Consider the following 27,676-nt stretch of genomic DNA (forward strand, 5'->3'; position numbering starts at 1 on the left):
CACCTCAACGTTATGTTCTTCGTAGCATCCCCAGCACTCGCGAGCCTCGCCACACTCTACAAACATTCATTGAGTGACTAAGTAAGGGAAGGAGGGTGCTTGAAGCAGACAAGAAAAAGTAGAAAGGAAGCCTGGAGGCAAATGACAGGGGCGTGTGGCAAGATCTGCCATGGGAGTGGGTTAGAGGCCCAAAGGAGCCTGGGAGAAGAGGAGTAGAAGAGAAACGTACCAGAGTTACAGAAGAAAGAGGGAAAAGGGGATGAAGAGAAAAACCCCTACCTGTAGGGAAGTCACAACTCCAGGCCCAGAAAACATGTGTGTGAGATCATACTACAGCACACAGCCAGATGAGGCAGTCTCCAAGGAATGCTCACTCGAACCCCAAAGGTTCCCCTTCCATCCCTGTACGAGAGCCACAACCTAACGCTGACAGTCAAACAGAGCAGCTGTTTTTAAGAATCCCAGTATGGTAACCAAACCCTCCAGAAATCTAAATCCAGAAATAAAAAAAACTCTACAGTTCCAAACCTCATTAAGTGTCCTGTCCCAGGGAACAGCTGAGCCTGAATCAGACTGGGATTCCCAACCTCCTTCCCTATCTTCCTAGAGTGTGCTTGTCTAATACAAAATCAGCTTTTATGCTAGATTAACCAGAGTTCAAAATACTAAGAAAATATGACATCCTAATAATGTATTTAGCTCTCAGTTACAAGTTAATGACAACGTCAAATATTTGAGAGTGAGAGGAAAGGCTATTTACTGAGCGTCTACTGTGTGTCAGGAGATTTACACATGTGACCACCACCCTACAAGCCAGGCATTCATCAGCTCGTGTTCAGGATGACGAAATTGAATCTTCCAGGCTAGGTGCCTTGCTCAGATCCGCAGCCAGTTAGGTGGAGTCAGAACTGTTTTGACTCCGAAGCCGGTGTTCTTACATTAAAACACACTGGCTTCCAGAGGTCTCGGTTTTAGAAAGTGCATTCTGTAATGAATAAACTGATGGTGGGAAATAAGGAAGCTAAGGATTCAAAACATTTTAGTGAACTGGAAAAGCCCGTCTCCAATGAGACTGGAAGCCTCTCTAGCTGACTGCCCCTCCCAGGGTGCTGCTAATGCAATGCAGTGTTTCCCGGGGAAGCAACCACCAGCTGAACACAGAGCTAGCGTCTTTTTCAAATCAGTGACATTCCTCATGCAACCAGGATTTATTCAGCACCTTTTAGCCTCTGGACACAAAATTCCTCCTGTTCCTCCATTCCTACGTTTATGATACGACGACACTTCCACTTACAGCTCTGATTCTTCTCTTCTCACCTTTCCCACAACCCAAGTTTAGGTAGCCCTTGTTTCTAGCCTGTACCTCTGCAGAACACGAACTTCAAGGGTCACTAGATTCCAATGACTCTACACGTGGCTGCAGGAGTTATCTTTCAAAATCACAGCACAGGCCAGGGGTGGGGGCTCACACTTGCAATCCCAATGCTTTGAGAGGCTAAGGCAGGAGGAACACGTGAGTTAACACCAGACTGAGCAACACAGGGAGACCCTGTCTGGAAAAAAAAAAAAAATTAAAAAGTATCTGGGCACTGTAGCACATAGCTGTAGTCCCAGCTACTCTAGAGGATGAGGCAGGAGGACTATTCGAGCCCAGGCACTCGAGGCTGCAGTGAGCTGTGACTGCATCACTGGACTCCAGCCTGAGTGAAAGAGCAAGACCCGGACAAGCGCGGTGGCTCACTCCTGTAATCTCAGCGCTTTGGGAGGCCGAGGTGGGCAGATCACCTGAGGTCAGGAGTTCAAGACCAGCCAGGCCAACATGGTGAAACCCTGTCTTTGGAAAAAGAAAAAAAAAAAGAGCCGGACCCTGTCTCAAAAAACAAAAACAAAAAAAACACACCTAAATAAAAATTCATTGAAAAATAAAATTAATTAAATAATTTCAAAATAGGCCAGGCACGGTGGCTCATGGCTGTAATCCCAGCACTTTGGGATGCTAAGGCAGGCAGATCACCTGAGGTCGGGAGTTCGAGACTAGCCTGACCAATATGGAGAAACCCCGTCACTACTACTAAAAATACAAAATTAGCCAGGCGTGGTGGCACATGTTAGCAGGCAGGTGTCTAATCCCAGCAACTCGGGAGGCTGAGGCAGGAGAATCACTTCAATCCAGTAGGCAGATGTTGCGGTGAGCTGAGACCGCGCCATTGTATTCCAGCCTGGGCAACAAGAGCAAAACTCCATCTCAAAGAAAAAAATAATAAAAAAATAGGGTCAGATGCAGTGGCACATACGTATAATAACAGCACTTTAAGAGGCTGAGATGGGCAGATCGTTTGATCTCAGGAGTTCAAGACCAGCCTGGGCAAGATGGCAAGACCCCATTTCTATTAAAACAAAAAAAAAAAAAGAGCCAGGTACAGCGGTGTGCACCTGTAGCCCTAGCTACTCAGGAGGCTAAGGTGGGAGGACTGCTTCAGCCCAGGAGGTTGAGGCTGCAGCAGGTCAAGATCATGCCACTGCACTCCAGCCTAGGTGATATAGCAAGATCCTGTCTCAAAAATAGTAGTAATACATAAAACAAAATCAAAGCACAGGTCACGAAATCAACCCGCTACAAAACTTTACAGCTCTCCCAAACTTTCCTGGCTCAACATTCCCCACCCTATTCCATATGGTACTCCCTTGGATTCCCCTTACCTGGCCTCTCATACCTCTGTGGCTCTGCCCCTGCTATTTCCTCCAATTAGAATTCTCTCTGCCTTGCCAAGTTATTCATTCACCCAACAGTTTTCAAACACCTTTTACCGTAAGACACTGTAGAAGAATGCAGTGTTTTCAAAACCATAAGATTTGGAACCAAAATAAGGCACTGTGGGTCCCATACAGAGTCTGGGTGTGCTTCAAGGATTAATAGGATTCTACTGAAAATCACGCCTGTAATCCCAGCAATTTGGGAGGCCAAGGCAGGGAGATCAACTGAGGTCACGAGTTCGAGACCAGCCTGGCCAAGATGGTAAAACCACAGCTCCACAAAAATACAAAAATTAGCCAGGCATGACGGCGGACTCCTGTAATCCCAACTACTTGGGAGGCTGAGGCGGGAGAATCACTTGAACCTGAGAGGCAGAGGTTGCAGTGAGCCAAGAGGACGCCATTGCACTCCAGCCTGGGCAACAGAGCAATACCTCATCTCAAAAACATAAAAAGAATGGAATGGAATGGAACTTAGTAGCAAGCAAGACTAAGATTAGCAAGACAAGAACACGTTTGTAAATAGAAGCGAAGAAACAAGCAAATGGAAAAAACCATCAAAAAGGCAAGTGATAGTACATGACAATTCACGGTCCCATAACAAGCACACCAAAGCAGACACAAGAGTTAACATCAGGAAGGAGGGACTGTCTCTTCCTCGAAGGCAAAGCAGAAGAAAATGACTGACGGATATTCAAAGACATTTGAGTTAGAACGAAAGTAAGGCTGAGAGCTCTCCCTGTGGCCTGTGTCTCCATGTTCTAGAAGAGACAGTCATTTGTCAATGGCAAAGCAAAGTAGTATACAGTATTTTCAAGTAGGAAGGGACCAGGAAAGAAGTATGATATGTAGTAAATAATTTAAACAGGCCAGGCACAGTGTAACACGCCTGTAATCACAGCACTCTAGGAGGGCGAGGCAGGCAGACTGCTTGAGCCCATGGCTTTCAGAGCCTGGGTATCACAGTGAGACCCCATCTCTACAAAAAAAATAAGCTGGGCGTGGTGGCGTACACCTGTGGTCCCAATTAATGGCGAGGCTGAGGCAGAAGGAACCACTGGCGTCCAAGATATCAAGGGTATAGTGAGCCATTATTGTGCCACTGCACTCCCGCCTGAGCAGAACAGCAAGATCCTGTCTCAAAGCCAACAAACAGAAAACACAACTTAACCTTATTTAATCTCACCCAAAAAGAGGTCTGGCCTTTGTCCTCAACTAAGAATATGATGGCAAGGCGTGGGGGAGGGGTGTGGGGAAGGGGTGGGGGTGAGGGCGGTCTTTTTCAGAGTAGCAGTCTATCCAGGAACTAAGATCAACCTCGTGGGCAATCAAGCGTGCCTGCATAATAGAGCCTCAATAAGAACTGACCACCAAGGCTCAGGTGAGCTTCTGAGGCTGGCAGTACTCAGTACATATTGTCGCACATCAAGACCAAGAAAGTAACATGTTCTGACTCCACAGGGAGAGGACAACTGTGCCTTTGGTTCCCCGGACTCCACCCAAGGGTGCTTTTGGGAATCATCCCCTCCACCCAAAAAACAGTAACAAGCACTTGCAGTAGCAATCAGAAGTGAGGCCACGCTGTGTGGACCGGCACTGTTTCCTCTACACTGCACAGCTAGCGAACTGGCAGAGCCCACGGACACTCTTCTCAGATGTTACAACAGAAGGGCCACACAGCTAGTTGCAAACACTGACCCTGGAGACTAGCTTTGGGAATAAGTATTTCCAGTGAAAATGAGTTTTGACTTTATGCTCTAAGGTTTAAAAAAAAAAAAAAAGGTACTTCTACAGTTAAAATATTTTAAAGAAACATACTCAAAAAGCTGCTTTAGTAAAATAATCTTATATAGTCCAATCAGGAAGACTACTCAATTCATCCCAAATATTAACCTTCCATGTGAACTTATCTCCAGTCCCATTTATTGCAGTCCCTTTGTTACTTTAACAAAGATTATATTATTTGTGTCACCAAAGTGTCCAAGCCAGCAGTTAAGTTTCAGGAAGAATGTACATGTACATTCATACTTTTGACTGAATCAAGACTATTCTTACATACAGTTCCTTCCAGTGCTTTTCTCTCTCACTGAGAGGGTCAATCTGTTCAGGCTAATAATGTTCCGCTCTTAACGAGGATTTGAGTTTACAGTTCACTGGTTAGCAGGGCTGTAAAGCTCCAGTGTAGTAATGTGTTAAGTAAGGCAGGCTCTGGGCCAATGGTAATGGGAGCAGAAGAGTTCCCCCTGTTGTTTAGCGGACCCTTTAGGAAATTACCTTTTTGAATAGTCGTCTCCTCCTCCAACTCTCAAATCAGAAGTCAATGTGGGCCTACCAGTCTAACTCCAAAAAATACACAATGCAAGTTAACTCCAATAACCCTGCCTATTTTTCAGAGCGTGCAAGAAATGCAATTTAGTTAATACTCTGTTCCATTCTGCATTTCAAATATCCCAAGAGCCTTTCACTTTAACCAAGTTCTGACTTTATAACAAGCAAATTTAACAAATTGACTTTTTTTTTTTTAATGGGATCTCACTCTGTTGCCCAGGCTGGAGTGCATGATCTCGATCTCAAGCGATCCTCCCACCTCAGCCTCCCAAACAGCTGAGATCTCAAGCGTGCATCACCATACCCGGCTAAATTTTTAATTTTTTGTAGAGATGGGGCTCTCAGTATGTTGCCCAGGCAGCTCTCCAACTCCTGGGCTCAAACAATCCTCCTGCCTCAGCCTCCCAAAGCGCTGGTATTACATGCATGAGCCACTGCAAGCAAAGCCACAAAGTGACTAAAAGTTGATTTCAGGTATGTAAACACTGAAAAACATTGAGAGAGAGACAGAGAGAGAGATTCGTCATCTGTGTGAAGAGTTTAGAAAGATATAATACGTATTGACCTAAACCTCTAGACCACTTGAGACAGTAACAATAGATAAATACGTGTGCGTTTAAGTGCACACTAAGCAGACTGCAAACGCAACACTGTAGCAGCGATTTCACCAGCACTGTTTACAGCTCAGGCACTACAGAAGCTACAAGGCAGGTCGCCCCCCAACAACACTGCTTCTTACCGTCCAATTTAACTGCCACAATAAACTGGTTATTCATAAGCTAATAAAGAGTGCGTCTATCTACCATCAAAAAAGGGACCCAGTTGCAGAAGGAACTACACCGGGAGAGATGACCTTACTGCCCTGAGAGCTGACCTGACTGTCCCAGATGCCCTTTCAGGTAACTAACACCCAACGATGACTGACGTGGAGCAGGAGGGAAGGTAACTAGGAAGATGGGCAGAGAGGAAACAGAGAAAAGTTTACAACTGAAGAGGAAGAGAAGCCACAACACGACGTGCGAGACCGCTCATTGTAATACGTGCCTATAAAACACTCTTTACAGCGTGCACAGGGTTTATAGCTGCTCTGTAACCACCACCCCGTCATCCGCCGCACGGAAAACTAGGGTTCGGAGAGCCGAGTGTCACGCCCAAGGTCAGGCAAAAAGCTGGTGCTGCAATCCCGGCCCTAACCCGAGAGTAACTAAGGAATGACAAGAGGGCACCCGGGAGGGAAGTCAGGTGCGGGCACGGAGGTGCCCCTAGGAACTCCAGGTCTCAGGTGGGCAGCAGGGTGCAGGAGAGGGAGCAGCGGAACCCACGGAAGGGCAGGGCAGGCCCGGGGCCGGGAGACCCAGGAGTAAGCAGGCCGCCCGGCCCAGCACGCCGCACTCACCCGAGGCCCGGGCGGGGTCGCCCGGCGCTGCGGCTCCTCCCGGCCTGCGGCGGCGACGGCGGCGACTGCAGCGGCCGAGGCAGGGACGCATCATGCGGCCGCGCTCATGGCCGGGCCGGAGCGGGCCCCGCGGCTCGGCTCGGTCCCCTGGGTCCCGCCGGGCCGGTCCGAGGGGAGGCTGCCGCCGAGCAGACGCCGGAGCCCAGAGCCCCGAGCCCCGGCTAGAGAGCGGGGCGGCGCGACCCCCGGAAGTTAACCCGGGGAGGTCAGGGACGCCGCGCCTGCGCAGTTCCGGCCGCGCCGCTCCGGCGGAGAGGGGTGCTTGAGGCGGTTTGAGGGGACTCGGGGGCCGGCATTTCTCCGGGACGGAGGCTCTTACAGACTGGCAGTTCACTGACAAAAAGCAGCTTTTAGTCACAGCCCCTCTCACGAAGACAGAGATCCAGCCAAACCGAAGTCCGAAGGAGAAAGGACGGGGGCTACGGGCTGCCGCAGGGTTCAAGCCACGCCGTTAGGCTGCGGAACGGGGTCGGGAATTCCCCGGGCAGAGCAGACCCGCGCCCGCGGCGTCTCGGAAGCAGCTCCAGGTGTGGCCTGTACCACGTGCGGGAATGGGACCTACGGAAATGGGAAAGTAAGGGAGCGGGAGTGGACATGGCTAAGCCAGAGGGAGGCGCCCTGGTCTGACTTAATTACAGGACAATAAAGAAGGCAATTAGTCTGGAACAAAGGCACGTGATTGAAAGGGGAGGTCTTCTCTCTCCTAGTTCCCTACAGAGCGAGAACAGAGAGGAAGACGGTTAATCTATAGTGTAAGGAGCAGAAGTTGTGGCCTGTAATCCCAGCACTTTGGGAGGCCGAGGCGGGCGGATCACAAGGTCCAGAGATCGAGACCATCCTGGCCAACATGGTGAAACTGGAGATTGGAAGCCTGACTCCTGAGGTTCGCGCGGATCCGCCTCCCTCCTCGTTGAGGGACCTGGACACCAGAGCATCGCCTCGGTCCCTTCCTCATAGCAAGCCCTAAGGTGTTTGAAAGTAGGAACAAGTATTTTAAGGACAGGCGTGGTGCCTTACTCCTAGAATCCCAGCCCTTTGGGAAGCCAAGGCGAGCGGATCAGTTGAGAACAGGAGATCGAGACCAGCCCGGCCAACATAGTGAAACCCCGTCTCTACTAAAAACACAGAAGTTAGCCGGATGTGATGATGGGCGCCTCTAATCCCAGCAGGGACTCTGGAGGCCGAGGCAGGAGAATCATGCACCCGCGAGGCGCAGGTTGCACTGAGCCGAGATCGCGCCACTGCACTCCATCCTGGGCGACAGAGTGAGACTCAGTCTCCAAAAAACAAAAGATAAAATGACTCTCACACAAATAGAAAATGAACAGATGTCAAAGATGTCAGTTAACTCATTACTGGTGATATATATACAGTGCTCCACTAGAGCTCTAGAAAGCTTAAAGGCACAAAGAACACCTCATGAGATAACCAAGAACGGTATCCAGACAACACCTACTTGTTCAGTGAAGACCCCTAAAGAAAACCAGAAGGTAACACTGCAAAATATGCCTCTTTGACATAAAATTATTTTCAGCTGAAGGCAATTAAGAAGCTACAAATGCAGGAAAGGCTCTCTTTATCCTTCGCCTTTTCTGTTTACAGGCTAAGTGTAAATTCACCTTTACTGGACACTCTAGAGTCTTCTTAACCCAGAGAGGACACCAGAGGAATCTGCAAACAAACCTCATTCTATTGAGTTTCTTCCCACGTATAAATCTTCCCACCATTTGCCACCCTTGGAAGCTGAAAACTCCTTTGTCCTGTCATTTCTCTACAAAAGTACTGCTTTTTTTTTTTCGAGATGCAATCTCGCTCTATCTCCCAGGCTAGAGTGCAGTGGTGCAATCTCAGCTCACTGCAACCTCCACTTCCAGGTTTAAGTGATTCTCCTGCCTCAGCCTCCCGAAGAGCTGGAATTACAGGTGCCTGCCACCACGCCCGGCTGGGTTTTATATTTTTAGTAGAGATGATTTCGTCATGCTGGCCGGGCTGGTCCCAAACTCCTTACTGCAAGTGATCCACCCACCTCGGCCTCCCAAAGTGCTGGGATTAAAAGCATGAGCCATCACGCCCAGCCAAAGGTATTATTATTCTTTGTCGAAGATACTATGTGAAATCACTTTCTAAGCCACCTCTTTGAGTTACACTTTCCCAAGTTTCTCTCATGTGTATATCAATCTACATGTTCATAAACTTCTATTTGTCTTTCTCTTTTGTGTGTGTGGTTTTTTTTGTTTTTGTGTGACTTGTTTTGTTTTGAGACAGAGTCTCTCTGTATCACCCAGGCTGGAGTGCAGTGGCACGCCACCACACCTGGCTAATTTTTGTATTTTTAGTAGCGACAGGGGTTCACCATGTTGGCCAGGCTGGTCTCAAACTCCTGACCCCAAGTGACCCTACTGTCTCAGCCTTCCAAAGTGCTGGTATTAGAGGTGTGGGCCACGACACCCACCTTAAATTTGTCTTTGTTACAGGGGCCCCAGCCAAGAACTTAAAAGAGCAGAAAGGAGATTTCTTCTCCCCTACACCCCCAATAATCTTTGGACCTATTTTAAAGTCCCTCAAAAAATGAAGAGTGAGGGGACCCTCACCCCATAATTCTCAGTCCCCACACTTTTGTCAACCCAAAATAATCAAAAGGATTGGAATCTAAAAAGGGTATGTTGGAGCTCAAAGTTTGGGAATGGCCACCAGAGAAGTCGATTCTGAAGAATGGAAGTCAGTGTATGGAGTACAGAAGTTTGGGGATGGTTTATAAAGACATAGTTTAGGGAAGCTTAAGAGAATTTCACCATCTTTCTCTAGCAGGGTCAATGCACAGTTATAACAATCTGATTAGTCAAGGTGTTCCTTTTCTTTTAGAAAAGGTTCCACAGTGAAGGTGTGACAGCTGTAGAGTCTTTGTGGCATCTGGTCTGACTTAGGTACAGGACAATAAAGAAGGCAATTAATCTGTAACAAAGGTAAGTGATTGAAAGGGGAGGAGGTCTCTCTCCTAGTCAACTACAGAACAGGAACAGTGAGGAAGAGAGTTAATCTATAGTCTAATAAGCAGAAGTTGTGGCTGGGCACCGTGGCTCACGCCTGTAATCCCAGCACTTTAGGAGGCCGAGGTGGGTGGCTCATGAGGTCAACAGATCGAGACCACACTGGCCAACATGGTGAAACCCCATCTTTAAAAAAAATAAATTAAAAAAAAGAAAAAGCATTTGAGACCAGCCTAGCCAATATGGTGAAACCCTGTCTCTACTATAAATACAAAAATTAGCCAGGTGTGGTGGCGCTTGCCTGTAGTCTCAGTTACTCAGGAGGCTGAGGCAGAAGAATCGCTTGAAGCTGGGAGGCAGAGGTTGCAGTGAGCCGAGATCGTGCCACTGCAGTCCAGCTTGGGCAACAGAGCAAGACTGTCTCAAAAAAAAAAAAAAAAAAAAATAGAAGTTGCAAGCATGCTACATCATCTAGTCTCCAGGGCTCAACTTACCCCTTGACAAATTTAGAGCCAAACAATCAAACCCTGTTTGAAGAGATTTATTCTGATCCAAATATGAGTGACCAGTGGCCCGGGACACAGCCCCAGGAGATTCCGAGAACAGGTCCCAAGGTGGTTGGGTTACAGTTGTTTGGACATTTTAGGGAGACAAAACATCAATGAATACATGTAAGGTGGACACTGGTTTAGTCTGGAAAAATGGGACAACTGAAATAAGGCCATCAGGTGTGGGGAGGGGCGCTTCCAGGTCTTGGGTAGATTCAAAGATTTTTCTCATTGGCAATTAGTTGGCAGAGTTATCTACAGACCTGGAGTCAGTAGAAAGGAACGTGTTGGTTAAGGGGTTGTGGAGACTTTGGTTTTATCGTGCATGTGAAGCCTCAGGTAGCAGGCTGCGGAGCTTTTTTTTTTTTTTTTTTTTGGAGACAGTTTTTTTTGTTGTTGTTGTTGTTTTGAGACAGAGTCTCACTCTGTCACCAGGCGCCAGGCTGTAGTTCAGTGGCGCGACCTCGGCTCACTGCACCCTCCGCCTCCCAGGGTCAAGCAATTCTCCTGCCTCAGCCTCCTGAGTAGCTGGGACTACAGGCGTGCGCCACCATGCCCAGCTAATTTCTTCTATTTTTAGTAGAGACGGGGTTTCATCTTGTTGGCTAGGCTGATCTCCAACTCCTGAGCTCAGGTGATCTGGCTGCCTCAGCCTCCCAAAGTGCTGGGATTACAGGTGTGAATCACTGCACCTGGCCTCGGAGCTCTTAACAGACCTAAAAAAAAGGTGCCAGATTCTTAGTAAATTCTCTCCCGGATCAAGGAAAACGCCTGAATAGAAAAGCGGGTTATTGACAGAATGTAGACTTTCCCCATAGGAGACGGCTTTGCAGGGCCATTTCAAAATATGCCAAAGAAATATCCTTTGGGCCATACACAGTTGTTCACGCTTGCAATCCCAGCATATTGAGGGGCCAGGGCAGGAGTTTGAGGCCAGTTTGAAACCAGCCTGGGCAATATAGTGAGACCCTGTCTACAGAAAATGGAAAAATTGGCTCGGCGTGGTGGTGCTTCCCTGCAGTCCCAGCTCTTGAAGGAGGCTGAAGTGGGAGTTGCTTGAGCCAGGGAGGTTGAGGCTGATCATCTCACCACTGCACTCCAGCCAGGGAGACACAGCAAGACCATGTCTCAAAGAAAAGGAAAGGAGAAGAAAGACTTGATTTCTCTCGGGGCCTGCTACCTGTCATGTGATGCTCTACCAGGGTCAGGCTGGAATTTGGCGTCTCTTAGGACCTCTGTTTCAATGTTAGTTCTGGTCAGCTGTGCTTAAATTCCAACAGTAGGAGATGGTGAGGCATTTCCAACCCCCGCCATCATGGCCTGAACTGATTTTCAGGTTAACTTTGTGATGTCCTTTTCCATTGATGACCCAAGAGGAAGGGTCAGTTCAGTTGGCTGGAGGCTTAGAATTTTGTTTTTTTAACTTTTAAAATTTTGTTATTATTATTTAAACGTATACAGATGAGATCTCACTATGTTGCCCAGGCCGGTCTCGAACTCCTGAGCTCATGTGATCCTCCCACCTCAGCCTCCCAAGTTGTTAGGATTACAGGCATGCACCAGCACACTGGTCCTAAAATTTATTTTGGCTTACAGTCCTGCAAGTTTCTTTTATACTTATCTGCATTGCCTGTGCTTTTAGTTACTTGTATAGCTTGTGTAAAATGGTATCCTTGCTAAAGAAGACAGAACAATAAAATCATTTATTAAAATTTATTTAGAGACACAGACAAGGTCTTGCTCTGTTGCCCAGGCTGAAGTGCAGTAGCCTTGGTATGGCTCACTGCAGCCTCAAACTCCTTGGCTCAAGCTATCCTTCTGCCTCAGCCTCCCAAGTAGCTGAGATTACAGCTGCCTGCCACCACACCTGGTTAATTTTTTTTTTTTTTAAAGACTGGGGGGTGATGGTAGTGGTCTCACTATATTGCCCAGGCTAGTCCTGAACTCCTGGCCTCAATCGATCCACTCCCTCAGCCTCCCACAGTGCTGGGATTACAGGCATGAGCCTCCCCACCTGGCTCATTAAAATATTTAACGGAGAAGAAGCTGGCAGTTGACAAAAATAATTCCATTGTTATCAAGGATCTCCATCTGTTTCTCAACGGAAGTGATATGTGATCTTCTGCAAGTCATTTCCCTCCCTATGCCTCAGCTTTACACAAAAATAATCTCTACAGTATGAGATTACACTTGATTTTTTTTTTTTTTTTTTTTTTTTTGAGGCAGAGTTTTGCTGTTGTTTCCCAGGCTGGAGTGCAGTGGCATGATCTCAGCTCACTGCAGCCTCCACCTCCCAGGTTCAAGAGATTCTCCTGCCTTAGTCTCCCAAGTAGCTGGGATTACAGGCACCTGCCACCACACCGAGCTAATTTTTCGTATTTTTTTATTAGAGACCGGGTTTTATCATGTTGGCCAGCCTAGTCTTGAACTTGCAACCTCACATGATCCATCCGCCTTGATCTCCCAAAGTGTTGGGATTACAGGCATGAGCCACCATGCCCGGCCTAGACTTGATTTCTAAGGTTTCTTCCTCTTTAAAGATTGATTTAACACAGTTTGTGTTTTTTTGTTTGTGTCTTTGTTTTTGCCTCTCTCTGATTTCACTCAAGGCCTAGGAGTGGAAAATCTCCTAATGGTGTAGAGATGCAGAATGTCCCATTTACAGGATTAATTTTGATTCTCCCTCAGGCAAAAACCAAATCTTCAGGAGCTGTTTCCAGCTAAACCCTCATTCCAGGAAATATACCGATTTAAAGTAGAGGCTCTGTAATCCCAGCATTTTGGGAGGCCAAGGCAGGCATCTCACTTGGGGCCAGGAGTTCAAGACTAGCCTGGCCAACATGGTGAAACCCCATCTCTATTAAAAAAGCAAAAATTATCCTCTGGTTTCTCGTCATAACGAATAAGTCTTTCACCTTTTACTAAAGATTTCCATGGAGAGGAACAATTATGAGTTTAAAACCAAATTTTTTGATGTCCTGCTTATGCAGGGCTAAATAAAAAAAGGAAAAGAAAAAAAAATACAAAAAGTAGCTGGGCGTGGTGGCACGTGCCTGTAGACCCAGCTATTCCAGAGGGTGAGACAGGAGAATCACTTGAACCCGGGAGGTGGAAGTTGCAGTGAGCGAAGATTGCACCATTGCACTCCAGCCTGGGCAATAGAGAACCCGCCTCAAAAAAGAAAAAAAATTAAAGTAGAAGCTTTATTCAAATATGTGAAAAGATATTAAGCCACATTCAGAAAGGATTGAATACAAATGTAACATATAAGAAAATACCTTTTTTTTTTTTTTTTTTTTTGAGACAGAGTCTTGTTCTGTCATCCAGGCTGGTGCAATCTTGGCTCACTGCAACCTCTGCCTCCTGGGTTCAAGTAATTCTCGTGTCTTAGCCTCCCAATTAGCTGGGATTACAGGGTCTAACCACCATGCCTGGCTAATTTTTGTGTTTTTAGTAGAGATGGATTTTCACCATGTTGGCCAGGCTGGTATCGAACTCCTGACTTCAGGTGATCCACCCACCTTGGCCTGCCGAAGTGCTGGGATTATAGGCATGAGCCACTGTGCCTAGCCCTAAATACCATTCTTCACTAGCAGATGGGTAAAGATTTGGTAATACAAGTACGCTATGTTTGCAGGGCAAACCAAATAGGTACAATTGCACATTTGTTGCACCCTTTGCAGAGTAAGTTGGCAACACGAGTCACAAAAGTGTAAGTGCATATGCCCCTTGACGCAGGAGTTCCTCTCTTTGGAAAATCCCAGATGCAAACATCTTTGTGCAGATGGGTGACTCTATGTGTAGGATGAATTCCTGTGGCATCCTTGTAGAAGCAAACAACTGGTATCACCCTCTATGCCCATCAATATATTAAAGTCCTATATGTTGGACTCAAATGAAATACTGTGTCTGCAACTGTAAAAAGAAAATGAGACCGTTTTTGTGAATCGATATGAATAGTCCTCAAGGTATGCTGAGTCGTATAGAACTGTGTATTTACGTAAAAAAGAATAGTTGTGGATTATATATGTTTTATATATGTTCCTATGTGCACAGCCTCTCAAAAATATACAATGTGAACAGAATCAGAAAAAATATACAAGAAATCGGCCTGTAACTTATTCAATTATTTATTTATTATTTTTATTTATTTATTTTTTTGAGATGGAGTTTCGCTCTTGTTGCCCAAGCTGGAGTGCACTGGCGCGATATCTGCTCACTGCAACCTCCACCTCCTGGGTTCAAGCGAGTCTCCTGCCTCAGTCTCCCAAGTTGCTGGGATTACAGGTGCCCACCACCACCCTGGTTAACTTTTTTGTGTTTTTAGCAGAGACGAGCTTTCACCATGTTGGCCAGGCTAGTCTTGAACTCCTGACTTCAGGTGATCCACGAGCCTTCAGCCTCCCAGTTTGAATTGAGTTTCCAACACTTATAATTGAAAGAATCCTGGGAAATACACCTTCTGGGTCCAGATGCATATTTCCACCATATTTCCTTGATATACCAGTTTATATAATTCACAACAAGAAATAAGGTTAAACTAGTGTGACTTGGTCTTTGTCTCTGGTGTTTCCTCTTTGGAGAGGTCACAAATTGTTTTTTTGTTAAGTCATCTGTCCTGAAGATTTTCCAGGCCCAATGTCAAGTTTACTGATCTGTGGTTTGCAGAATTCACTCTCTTCCTGTTTTTTTGTTTTTTTGAGACGGAGTTTCGCTCTCGTTACCCAGGCTGGAGTGCAATGGCGCAATCTCGGCTCACCGCTACCTCCGCCTCCTGGGTTCAGGCAGTTCTCCTACCTCAGCCTCCCAAGTAGCTGGGATTACAGGCGCACGCCACAACGCCCAGCTATCCTCCTGTTTTAAAAAAATGGTCATGTCATCTACCTCTCTCTAACCTTCTGACAAAGTCAGAAAACCTTCCATGCAGTCAGGAGAGGGTCTGCATGATATTCCCCTAAAACAGAATCTGACTCTAAATGAGTCACTTTTTTTCAATTCTCCTGAACAGCTGGTAATGCAATGTCAGGTCAGGATGGCACAAGTCGGTGCCTTGTGCTAGGTTCACTTGCTGATTTAGGGGAGGAGTTCCTTCAGCCGCAGCATCCATCCTCCTCCATTACCATGTATTCTGCAAGCTAGCACTTGCATTCTGCTGAACTAAGGGCAGAACCCTGCAAAGACCAAAAGCATACCCACTTGTCTATAGCATCCACGTAAGGTTTCCAAACTGGAAACACCCTGAGTTCCAGCCTCACGTGCATGGTGGCCACACCCAGTTGGTCAAACAAATCTGGAATGAACCAGAAGGAGCTATGGCGCTGAAGACTCCATAACCGTCATGGTACTGCAGCTCCCAGCTGTGTTCCCTTAAACTTTCCCAAGGAGTCTACAGTTCAAGTCTCCATCTTTCCAAGGACTATCACTTCTGCTTGGGGCATGAGACAGATACTTGATCATCAATCCATATGTCATCATTTAAGTGGTAGAACTTGCTTCTCCTGCATAACTCCCGTAACTTCAAAAAACCCACCGTTTTCTAAAATTGACATTCAGCCCTATTTCAGATATCACTGCATTTCTTTTTTTCTTTTGAGACGGAGTTTCGCTCTTGTTACCCAGGCTGGAGTGCAATGGCACGATCACCGCAACCTTCCCTCCTGGGGGGAGGTTCAGGCAATTCTCCTGCCTCAGCCTCCTGAGTAGCGGAGATTACAGGCACGCGCCACCAAGCCCAGCTAATTTTTTTTTGTATTTTTAGTAGAGATGGGGTTTCACCATTTTGACGAGGATGGTCTGGATCTCTTGACCTCGTGATCCACCCGCCTCGGCCTCCCAAAGTGCTGGGATTACAGGCGTGAGCCACCGCGCCCGGCCCATCACTGCATTTCTTTAGAGAGAGGGCTTCATCATTTCATGTAAAGAGCTACCAGAGGGAGCACTGCAGCCCTGGAATGTAGTTGTACAAATGTGCACAGAAAATTGGAGACAACACTCCAGAACCAGATTCTCTGCTTTGGGAGGTGCTGGAGTCGAGTCTGCCATAACCCCAAATCACAGGGAGGGGCTGGCCGTTTGTTTCTCTACTTCACAGCCAAAAAGGCGTCCAAAGGCAGCACTGTACTTGAAAAAGTTTTTTTCCTTTGAATTGAAGAGACAGAAGAAACGGAATAGCCTGAACGTTGTATTTATTGTATTTGCTGAACAAAGGCAGACTGGCCTAGAATTTATGGAGCAGCTGATTTGGAATCTACCAGTCTCGAAGACGCCCCGTTTTAAAAAGTAAATTGGCCTCCAATTGCTCTTCCATAACCTGTATCCTCGCCGGACTTTTTTCTTCTTTAAATCTCTTTTCAAATTACTTAAAAATTTTAATTTATTATCATTATTCTTTTTAGCTCCAGCTCAAAGCCTCGCCGGACTAATTTTAAAGGTATGTTGGTTAATGTCATGCCTTCACTGGAACTAGGGGATAGGGCGGGCAAGTGACACGCTTGTTTTAAAGGTAGGGAAACCCAGGGCCGGGAAGCAACCAGAATCAGACGGTATTTCCTACCTCCCTGCTGGCGCTTCCCTTACCCGCAACAAAATCGGGGAATAACTCACTCACCTGTGCGCACGGGGCCTGCCCCACCCACTCTTCCAAGAGCCCGACAACAGGCAGCCTCCGGGCGAGCCAGCAAGGTTCCCGGAGTCCCCGAGCGCGCTCCCAAGGGGCGGGGCAGCCCTCGGGCCGCGCAGGCTCCGCCCCTTCACGTGACGCCCACCTCGGGCCGCCCCCCTGCGAGGAGGGTAAAGCCCGTCTCGCGCCTGCGCAGAAGGGACCGGAGGCGGGCACGTCCCGCTGACTGACAGCTCACGCCGCGGCGCCAGGAAAGGACCCGGCTGCTCGCGGGCGGCGCAGTCGCCGCAGCCGCGGAGTCCGACGGCACCGGTTCCGCTGCCCGGTCCGCCCGCGGTGAGAGGGGCGGTGGGGCGGCCTCAGGCTGGCCTGACAGGCTTGTAAGAGGATGACTCGGGAGGGACGACGGGGACCCGGGCGGGGGTCTGCGAGGGGTGACAGCTGGGAGCGCCGTGGGCGGGGGGCGCGGGGAGGGAGGAGGGGTTCGCGGGGCATCGAGGGCGGGGCCTCGCGGGCCTGGGGCTCGGATCGGGGATCTCCGCTGGCTCCTCGCCTGCTGGGACGCCAAGGGAAAAGGGTAAGGGCGCTGGGAGCCCACGGGCGGAGAGGCAGTGCGGACGTCTGGGAATGAGTGCAGCCCGGGCCGCCGCCTGGAGGAGGAGGCGCCCCCAGTCCCGGGGCAGATCGTGGCAGCAGGCGGCTTTGGGTTAGAGCTGGTGTCCCAGTCTTGGGGAAAGAAGAAAACACGGACTCCTGTAAGGGCGAGCTGGGGAGAGGGTGCAGGGACCCAGGGGAGAAAGACATTGGGGAGTCGTGCGTGTGTGCGGGGTGTGAAGTAGCTGCCTCACTGCTCCCGGGGCTGGCGGGGGGGTGGGGAGGTGACAGAAAGGGGCTTCCTGGCCCCGGTGACCTCCCCTGTCCATTCTGCTTCTTCCCTCTCCTCTTGATGGGCCGGTAAGCAAAGGGGAGGATAGCATTGAAAATGTGGTTTTAGCAGTTCAGTTTAGGACAGCTGGCTGAGGTGGAATTGAGCCCATTTCCAGGATCTTGGAAAGGACAGAACTGAGTGTTCTGGAGCTGGATGCGTGCCCCCCCACCCTTCCCACCCCTGCCCTTGGTTTGTGCTTCCCTGGGTAGCAGGTTGATTCGACTTCGGAAGATGAAAAGGGGAAGAGGAGAAAAAGACTTTGCAGAGGCACTGGCCAGCTCCTCTTCCTCTCTAGGTAAGGGCCAGGCATGAGTCCCAGCCTGCAGATTGAGCAGGAACTCGCTTCTGAGCTGGCACAGGTGAGGCGCCCCTGACGTGGAGGTAGTGTGGCTGTGGTGAGTCAGTGTGGCTGACAGCTGTCAGGGCCGAGGCTGCTTTAGCCAGGCTGCGACTTGATGTTGATGTTTCAGATTGATTTCCTTAAATGCTACCCCCACCCTCAACCTAAAAGCAGGCAGAGACATGCTTAACACTCAGTGGTGCAAAGGAAAAAGATTCGGATTGTATTGCATTTGAGCGTTCCTTCCTGCCTCCCCCCACTTCTCCTGGGAAGGGTATGTTCTCCATTGTTCAGTGTCTCTGGCTGTCACTTGTTTTTATTTCCACTTTGTTCAGAAATAGGACTGCTTATGCCTTTGAAGCACAGGACGAAAGGCTATTGAGATTGGTTTGCAATGAAAAAGTTGACTCATGAGATTTTCTTTTTCCACTAAAGAGATGAAGATGGCGTGGGACTGACATGTAGGCAGCCTCAGCGATCAGATCATCACTAGCCTCTGTTAGGTTCTGACGTTTCTGGCTGTGTTTGCCTTTTGTATGGGACGTGTCAGTTAGTGTGAAGGTTGGTTTGCATTACTTGAGATGTAACAGCCAAAGGCAGTGAGAAGCCACTGGGTGACTGAGTAAATCACAAGCTTTAAATCATTTGCTGCAGAGCCTCAGAAAGTGGAGGGTCCGCAGATATTAGACGCAGTTCTCTTTTCACAATAACTTCTTCTTCAAAAGTGAGTTGCTTTATAGTAGCCCCAGTGGCTGTGAGGAGTATGTTTTAGGACAGTCTCCAGGAAAGGTTTGGGGTGGGATGAGTCATGCTGCGTGCCTCTCTCCTCCCACCTCCTCTCTCCTTTCTCTCATAAAGCAAAAGTAATCAGGTTAAAAGAAACACCGAAAGCAGCCCGGGGCAATTTTTTAAAAAAAGTCATGAGAAGTCAGCCAACATCAGGAGAGATGGAAAGGTGGGAGTAAAAGCTCCATTGCCCATAATCACCCTCATTTTCATACCTTACAGGGCTTTCCCTCGCAGACTCTTGGTTGATCTTCATTATAAGCTTGGCAATGATGGGTGTGTTGTCGTTCCCATGTCACAGGTGAGGAAACTGGGGCTGAGTGACTTGCCCAGGGTCGCTTAGCTACTGGGGGCACAGTGAAGTGTTTAGCACAGCCGTCTCACTGGATATAGCAGCCCCTGCCACCCTGCGGGGTGGAGAGTGGGGTGGACCCAGGTGGATCGTGCCGCACGCCAGGGGTCCTGGGCTCTCCAAAGGGCTTGCAAAACATCCTTGTCTTCCACCACTGCCTGGCTTACCGTGTCGGCCGCATCACTCCTGCCCCTGCCCCAAGCTTGAGGTAGTGTGCATGGACTCAGATTTATTTAGAGGTCCTTGAGAAATCTAGTAGGAAGTGTGATTGCTAAGTGTGTGTTTTGCTTAAGTGCTCCGTGTTTCCAAATAGCCTAGGTGTCTTCAGCTGTGTGAGGCAAGAGAGCGCGGCTGTTCTCCTGAAGCCTGCTACAATCATTTTTCTTGTCCTCCACCCGAAAGAGAAATGCAGTGGTTGTGAAACCAGGCAAGCGGACCCAGTAACTTTATTCTAAACCACTTTTTCTATGTGGCATTGTATGGGTCATGGCGACACTTAAAAATAAGCCTTAGAGCCAGCGCGATGGCTCTCACCTACCTGTAATTTCAGCAGTTTGGGAGACTGAGGCAGGTGGATCACCTGAGGTCAGGAGTTTGAGACCAGCTTGGGCAACATGGTGAAACCCCGTCTCTCCTAAAAATATAAAAATTAGCTGGGCATGGTGGCGCACACCTGTAGTCCCAGCTACTTGGGAGGCTGAGGCAGGAGAGTCACTTGAACTCTGGAGGCAGAGGTTGCAGTGAGCCAAGACACATCACTGCCCTCCAGCCTGGGTGACAAAGACTTCCATCTCAAACAAACAAAAAAAAGGCATAGCTGTTCTCGTGAGGAAAGGACAAGTTTTAATCCCACTTTCTAAAAATCAGGGCATCAAAAAAAAGAACTTCAGGGGAAGGCTGGCCGGTAGGTGTTTTGGCACATTAGTGGTGGAAACAGTGGAAAGCCGCGGTAGTCCTGGGCACAGGAACCAGAAGTGTAGGTCTGCGTGAAACAGGTGATAGTTCCCAACTGCTCCATGCTTCGAATGTTGTGTTCTTTTCTGGACATCACGTGTCATGAAGGGTAAAAAAAAATAAGCATATTCATTAGAAACCACTACAGTGGTGAATGAAGTCGATGGAATAAGCCTGGAGACGCTGGGGAACTGTGACTCATCGAGCTCATCCTGCAGAGCCCCAAGGTTCCAGGAACCAAAGGACAAAAGTAATAGAAAGACTTGGCCTTGGCCGGGCTTGGTGGCTGGACCTGGGATACCAGCACTTTGTGGGGGCCAAGGGGGGGCGGATTGCTTGAGCCCAGGAGTTCAAGACCAACCTGGGCAACGTGGCAAAACCCCGTCTCTGCCAAAAATTAGACAAAAATTAGCCAGGCATGGTGGTGCAAACCTGTAATGCCAACTACTAGGGAGGCCGAGCTGGGAGGATCACTTGAGCCCTGGAGGTGGAGGTTGCCCTGAACCGAGATTTACCACTGCACCCCGGCCTTTAGTTTTAAGAACGTGGTCACGCCAGAGTGATCGTTTAGAAACTCTGAGTTAAATCGTGTCTCTCACAGCAGCATCCCAGGACCTTAGTCAACCAGGCTGACTGTGCAGGTGCTGACTGACCCTGCCTGTTTCTCCAGCCTCATCGACTGCCACTGTCTTTCACAAAGCTTCCACCTTCCTCCTGGGCCTTGAGTGCCAAGATGACTCTGCCTCAGGGCCTTTGCACGGGCTGTTCCTCCCATTTCCATGGCCAGCTTCCTGCCGCTCAGGTCACTGCTGTAATATTATATCCTTAGTGAGACCTTCCCTAATAGTCAAAAGAATGTTCCTTTTTCTTCTGGTCCTGCCCACTCACTCTGTCATATTACGGTGTTTTATTTTCTTCATAATAATATTAGAAATGACCTTGTTTATTGGAGAATGCTTTTACTAGAGACGGTCTAACCTAGCCTGTCTAGCAGACCACTGGGCAAGAGAATCCACGCACTGGATACACAGTAATGCCAGGTTTCATTCCTCTCCGGACTGCTCTAACCAAAAACCTCCAAGTGGGGGCTTAAAGCAGCCGAAATGTATTCTCACAGTTCTGGAGCCCAGAAGTCCAGAATTAAGGCATCAGCGGGATTGGTTCCTTCTTGGGGACTCAGAGGGAGACTCTGTGCCTTGCTCTCAGCTTCTGCTGGTGGCCAGTGATCCGAGAAAGAAATGGCCCGGGCTGATAAGATGGTCTCCCACTTAGGCGATGCTGCCCAGAGGCGGTGGCGTCAATAGAAGCCTCCTCTCGGCCATTCAGAAGGGCTGTTTACCAAGGACTTCAGAGTGCTAGGCTTCTGCCACTGAGGTGTTACCAAGGATGAGCCCTCAGGGAGTTCACAGAGCAACTGTTCTCCCTTTGGGCTGGGGGTGGGGGAGGGGAAGGGCGGGAGTGGATAGGGCAGGACAGGTGCCAGCTGACTTATCTGGTGACTGGCACCTGCACCTAGAGATGCCTCACTTCCTGACTCTGTCACCCAGATACCCAGTATGCCCCCATTTTTATTTTTATTTTTGACTAATATGTGCAGATGGTACCAAATTCAAATGATACAGAAAGAGGTCGAGTGAAAAGTAGTTTGTCCCTCCCTGTACCCCCCAGCTTCCTGGTTCCTCTCCCCATTGTCTGTTTCTTCTGTCCCCCTCCAGAGATCTGATGTCCTTTTAATGTCCCTGATTATCACCTGCCTCACCCCATGGGCAGTGCTCACCGTCCCTCCTCTCAATCCTTGCTTCCTCCAGCCTTGCCACAGCTCCTGACTGTTGTGACAGATAACTTGTTTCCCCATGTTACAAGCTGATGAGGCCAGGTGTGGTGGCTGACGCCTGTAATCCCAGGATTTGGGAGGCAGAGGCAGGTGGATCACTGGAGGTCAGGAGTTTGAGACCAGCCTGGCCAACATGGTGGAGCCCTCTCTGTACTAAAAGCACAAAAATTAGCTAGCCATAGTTGTAGATGCCTGTAAGCCCAGCTACGTGGGAGGCTGAAGCAGGAGAATCTCTTGAACCTGGGAGGCGGAGGTTACAGTGAGCTGAGATCGCGCCATTGTACTCCAGCCTGGGCAACAAGACCAAAACTCCATGTCAAAAAAAAAAAAAAAAGGAAAAGAAAGATGACTGTACCCCTGCCAAGGAGTTTATCTGGGAAAGGAAGGTGCTTAGCAGAAGTGAGTCTGCAGAGGTAAGTGGGGCAAGAGTGCGGGCAAAGTGCTTTTATTTCTGGGGTGGTTTCATAGTCCTGTGCCTTAGACTTCACTAGGAAGGGCTCGCCCTGTCCAGGACAAGTACGGAGGGCTCACGGGAAGGAAGGTGATGGGGGCAATTGATCTTAGGTGGCTGAGGTATAAAAATAGTGTGGTCGTTATCATGGCTCATATTTAGAGGGTTTCCTCTGTCAACACCCAGCTATGTGCCCAGTGCCTTATGGGGCTGTCACTTTAGCCCTCACAAAAACGATATAAGATAGCCACAGTTACTGTCTCCATTTTACAGATGAGAAAACGGAGGCATGGAAAGGCGGAGTAACGTGCCTCCATCACACAATGTGTGAGGGCAGCGCAGGGGTCGGGGTAGCCTGCCTCTGGGCCTGGGTTCTCCGCCTCTCCCCTGAGCTGCCTCCCCTGGCAGAGTGCAGGTCACCTTTGAGACCCCCCCATCAGTGCACGCCGGAGACATGTGCTGTACAGGGCACTGGGCCCCTAAGCCCTGCCTCAAAGCCCCGGGCACCAGGACATCCTGCCGAGACCCTAGTTCTCTGAGTGTGGCCACGGCGGTGCTGGATGTGTTCCCCGTCCCGTGGCAGGTGCCTGTCTCTTGCCCTCTTCACCACCCACTCCTCCCTGAGCAGGTCAGAAGCGGTTCTGCAAGTCCTGTGCTGTCCTGCTGGTTCTTCTGTTCCCCAGGCCTAGCCCAGTGCCCAGCGCGGAGCAGGTGATGAGGAAACACTGGGGGCACAAACAGCTCGTGGCTGAGGGAGCCCTGGGCTCTACCTGACTGTGGGGACCCTCCTCTCCCAGGCTGTAAAAGGAAGGCTTTGACCTCAAGTCTTCTGGCTTCACAATCTCCCTCACTTACCTTACACTGTTTGTCTCGTTTTTTCTTTCTTTGTTTTTAGAGATGAGATCTTGCTCAGTCGTCCAGGCTGGAGTGCAGTGGTGCAATCACGGCTCACTGCAGCTTCGACCTCCCTGGCTCAAGCGGTCCTGCCTGCTCAGCCTGCCAAGTAGCTGGGACTACAGATGTGCGCCACCATCCCCGGCTAATTTATTTTTATTTTTTGTAGAAATGGGATCTTGCTATGTTGCCAGGCTGGTCTTAGACTCCCGGGCTCAAGCAGTCCTCCTGCCTTAGCCTCCCAAAGTGCTGGGATTGCAGGCATGAGCCACCACACCTGGCCTGCTTAGAGTGTTTGTTTGTTTGTTTGAGACGGAGTTTCGCTCTTGTTACCCAGGCTGGAGTGCAATGGCGCGATCTCGGCTCACCGCAACCTCCGCCTCCTGGGTTCAGGCAATTCTCCTGCCTCAGCCTCCCGAGTAGCTGGGATTACAGGCACGCGCCACCATGCCCAGCTAATTTTTGTATTTTTAGTAAAGACGGGGTTTCACCATGTTGACCAGGATGGTCTCGATCTCTTGACCTCGTGATCCACCCACCTCGGCCTCCCAAAGTGCTGGGATTGCAGGCATGAGCCACCGCGCCCAGCCTGCTTAGAGTGTTTAAACAGCCTTCTTTCTTCCTTTCTTTGTTTCTTTAACAGCTTATTGAGCATGTTTGAGATGTCATCACATTCTTCTATTTCAATTGTACAATTCAGTGATTCTTAGTAACTTGACTGACTGGTGCAACTTTCACTGTAATCTAATTTCACAGCGTTTCCATCACCCCGTAAACAAAGCCCCGGTCCATTAGCAGTCCCTGCCCCCGCCTCCCATGCCTGGCCCCTGACAACCACGAATCCAGTTTTTGTCTCTGGAATCACCGTTCTGGACATTTCGTAAGGATGATCCAGTATGTGGCCTTGTAATAGGCTCGTTTTTAGTTCTTTGCTGTTGCAAACGTGTCTGCGCTCCGCTCCTTTTTACTGTAGATGTTTGTGGTGATTGTCTAGTACTGGGAAGGAGAGCCCATGCCTTCTGGCCCTCTGCACGCTACTCCATCTGCCCTCTTGCAGATGGCATCTTTGTGCGTGGGGTGGGTGAGCGGCGATAGCGCTCCTGGGTGTGCTTATTGTGCCTCAGGCCTTGCTGGACTTTTGCGGTGTTCGGTACTGTCCTCTTTCTGTTCTGGGATCCAGTCCCGGGCACCACATTGCATGTGGTCACATCTACCAGGCACCCCTGCCCTGGCACAGCTGTCACCTTCCCTCGTTTCACACGTGGTGTGGTGGTCTCCGTGTAACCCGGGATCTCATAGCTCCCGTGGAACAAAAGGAAAGTGCGGTAGCGGCCGCCTGCGTGTGAGGGCCGCCGTGCACAGTAGAGGAAGACCCTTACTTGAGGAAATCCTGCTTTCATTCCTGCAGGGGTTCTGGCGTTATTCCAGAAATGTTCTCCTGCCTCTAAATATCAGGAATGCGTGGCCAGGACCCACTGCACGGCAGGAACAATTTCTAGCCAAGGCTGATGGGAACGGTAAATTAGAAGAAAGAAAGGAGAGAGAAGGGGTTATGTTTTTCTTTTAATGACTGAATCTACATAGGAAAGCAGGTGCCTGGCAGACCATCTTCTTCAGTGACGTCCTTCTCCCTGCCAGGTGTGTTCCGAGACATTGTCCTGGCCTTTACATCACAGCCAGGCATGACTCACAAGCAGATGACTCACAGTGGCAAAAGTGACCAATTTGCTAGCGAAAAATGAGAATCTGGGAGCAGTGGAACAAATGGAAAATGCCAGAGTCAGTGCGTGCGGACGGCTGCTGTGACGCTGGCATCCTCGAGTCAGGGGACGCCGGTGAGCCTAGGAAGCTGGGATACAAAATGGGGCTCAGAAAGGAGGGCGAAGCCTCCTGAAGGAAGAGAACCATGTTTTAAGTGAGTAGGAAGTATCAGGAGCGAGATAAAATAATTCAGTGAGACCAACGTCAGTGTCAAACCTAAGACTCCCTCCCCCTAATTTTTAAAAAACTTAATTTGCGGTGGTTGGAAGGAAATAGAAAACCAGTTAATAGAGTGAAGCTAGTGTAGTCCTTGCCTTCCTCAGTGAGAGGCGGATGATGTTGAACTCATTACACATGACAGCACCACTCCTGGAAGCCCAAGGCTCGCTTTGGATAATAAAACACCGTTTATCAGTCTGCTCTCGTAGGAGGAAGCGGTATTTTACATAATGAGAAATGTGATGGAAGTAGAATTAGCTCAGTCATCTATGCTATGGGAGAGAAGTAGCGTCTCTGACATCATCTCTCCCTCATCCGGGGAACCTGCCAAGTGAGCTGGAGCGGCCCTGTGAGGCCACGCCTCCCACCTGTGGTCCTGTGTCTGCTCCTGCCAGCCCGCCAGCCCGCCCTCCACACAGTGGCCGGAGTGCAGCATCTTTCCAAAATCAGATTCAGGTCATTCCCCAGGTTCCAACTCTCTAGTTGCTCCTGGGATGTGTTCCCATGTCTGTAACTTGGCCTGCAAGTCCCTGCTTCCATGGGCTGGTCCCTGTAGCCTCCCAGTCTCAGTTCCGTCCACCCTGCCTCACTGTGGATACAATGGGCCAGGTTCATTCCCTTGAAGAGCATTGACTTTGCCTCTTCCCTGTGCTAGGCCCCAAGGCCTCTGGATCGCAGTGACCTCCCTGCTTTTCAGGCTGAAGTTGCCCCTTGCTGCCAGCCACTTTCCCTAACCCAGCGCAATCCAGCAGAATTATAAGGCACTCCACGTGTGTGATTTTAAATCTAGCAGCCATGTTAAACAAGTAAAGTCATCTAGCGATAGAATCCACTTTTTAGTTGGCCATGCGCAGTGGCTTGTACCTGTAATCCCAGCACTTTGGGAGGCTGAGGCAGGTGGATCACTTGAGGTCAAGAGTTCAAGACCAGCCTGACCAACTTGACGAAACCCCATCTCTACTAAAAATAGAAAAAGTTACCAGTGTGTGGTGGTGGTTGCCTGTAATCCCAGCCACTGAGGAGGCTGAGGCAGAAGAATCACTTGAACATGGTAGGTGGAGGTTGCAGTGAACCAAGATTGTGCCACTGCACTCCAGCCGGGGCAGCACAGCCAGACTCAGTCTCAAAAATAAAGAGAATCTATTTGTTAATAGATTATTTTTAACCTAATATATATAAAATGTTATTTCTACATGTAATCTATATAAAAATTATTAATGAGATAGTTTACATAGTTTACATTCTCTTTTCTGTCCAAAGTCTGAAATCTGGTGTGGTCAGCAGGTCACAGGTTGAACGAGCCACACTTACAGGCTCACGGGCTACATGTGGCCAGTGGCTCCAACAGTGGTCGGCACAGCTCTGACCTGCTAGTGACTCATTTTGTTCATAGCACAGATGATGGCTATAATATCTTAGTTTGCTTTTTGCTCTCTGACTAAAACATGAGCTCCCTGAGGGCAAGGCTTTTGTCTCTTTCACCTGGAGCAATGCCTGGTGCACTGTAGATGCTCGATAATACTTGTTGAGTGATTGAATGGATGAATGGCCAAACACAAACTCTCGGGTCTCAGGCTGCGTTAGAGGCCACTGGGTAGTCAGTACCATTGGGAGCCTATTTTAGCTAGGGCCATTTAATGTCAGTTCCTTGTAACCCAAAACACTGTTTAATGTAGGGACTTACGTGTCATCAAAGGTCCGTATGATTACTCTTTTTTATTTTTTTGAGACAGGGTCTCATTCTGTTGCCCAGGCTGGAGTGCAGTTGTACGATCAGGGCTTATTGCAGCCTTAACCTCCTGGGATCAAGTGATCCTCCTGCCTCAGCCTCCTGAGTAACTGGGACCATAAGTGTGTGCCAACACGCCCAGCTAATTTCATTTTTGTAGAGATGGGGTTTCACTAGCAATGGGGTTGCCCATGCTGGTCTTGAATTCCTGGGCTCTAGTGATACTCCCACCTCAGCTTCCTGAGTAGCTAGGACTACAGATGTGCACCACCATGCCTGGCTAATTTTTGTGTTTTTCGTAGCAATGGGGTTTCGTCACGTTGGCCAGCCTGGTCTCGAACTCCTGACCTCAAGTGATCCCCCTGCTCAGCCTCCCAAAGGCATGATTAATCTTTATTGGGTTTTTTTTTGGGGGGGGGGTGATGGTGATAGGAAAGAGAGAAGGGTATTCTTTTGTTTGTTGTGTTTTTTTTTTTTGGAGATGAATCTCTCTCTGTTGCCCAGGCTGGAGTGCAGTGGCACAATCTTGGCTCACTGCAACCTCTGCCTCCCAAGTTCAAGCCATTTGCCTATCTTGGCCTCCTGCGTAGCTGGGATTGCAGGCATGTGCCACCACACCAGCTAATTTTTTTATTTTTAGTAGAGACGGGATTTCACCATGTTGTCCAGGCTAGTCTTGAACTCCTGACCTCAGGTGATCCACCCACCTCTTCCTCCCAAAGTGGTGGGATTACAG

The 27,676-nt window shown here is 49.0% G+C and overlaps 2 protein-coding genes and 1 non-coding gene across 32 annotated transcripts in view; 2 read left to right on the plus strand and 1 right to left on the minus strand.

The window, feature by feature from the left end:
* Positions 1-16,788, minus strand: part of ZDHHC7 (zDHHC palmitoyltransferase 7) — a 51,060-nt gene extending 34,272 nt beyond the window's left edge. For 6 of the 8 annotated variants that reach the window (XR_013530241.1, XR_004737401.3, XM_002761218.6 and 3 more), the window contains exon 1: positions 6,479-6,725. The gene's annotated coding sequence lies outside the window, so the exon portion shown is untranslated. Of the gene's footprint in view, positions 1-6,478; positions 6,726-16,680 lie in introns of those variants that run through there. The other 2 variants (XM_035282267.3, XM_008986320.5) reach the window with 1 other exon arrangement.
* On the plus strand, positions 12,951-13,067 carry LOC118149833 (U5 spliceosomal RNA). The gene has a single exon (XR_004737543.1). It is a non-coding gene; the product is annotated as a U5 spliceosomal RNA (small nuclear RNA).
* Positions 16,789-16,953: 165 nt separating the features above from the next.
* Positions 16,954-27,676, plus strand: part of KIAA0513 (KIAA0513 ortholog) — a 62,981-nt gene continuing 52,258 nt past the window's right edge. For 6 of the 23 annotated variants that reach the window (XM_078357893.1, XM_078357899.1, XM_078357907.1 and 3 more), the window contains exons 1-2: positions 16,954-17,072; positions 18,969-19,047. The gene's annotated coding sequence lies outside the window, so the exon portion shown is untranslated. Of the gene's footprint in view, positions 17,073-17,835; positions 17,980-18,968; positions 19,048-27,676 lie in introns of those variants that run through there. The other 17 variants (XM_078357896.1, XM_078357900.1, XM_078357908.1 and 14 more) reach the window with 4 other exon arrangements.

The sequence above is a fragment of the Callithrix jacchus genome, chromosome 20, assembly GCF_049354715.1.
Source record: "Callithrix jacchus isolate 240 chromosome 20, calJac240_pri, whole genome shotgun sequence".
In the NCBI taxonomy this organism is placed as follows: Eukaryota; Metazoa; Chordata; class Mammalia; order Primates; family Cebidae; genus Callithrix; species Callithrix jacchus.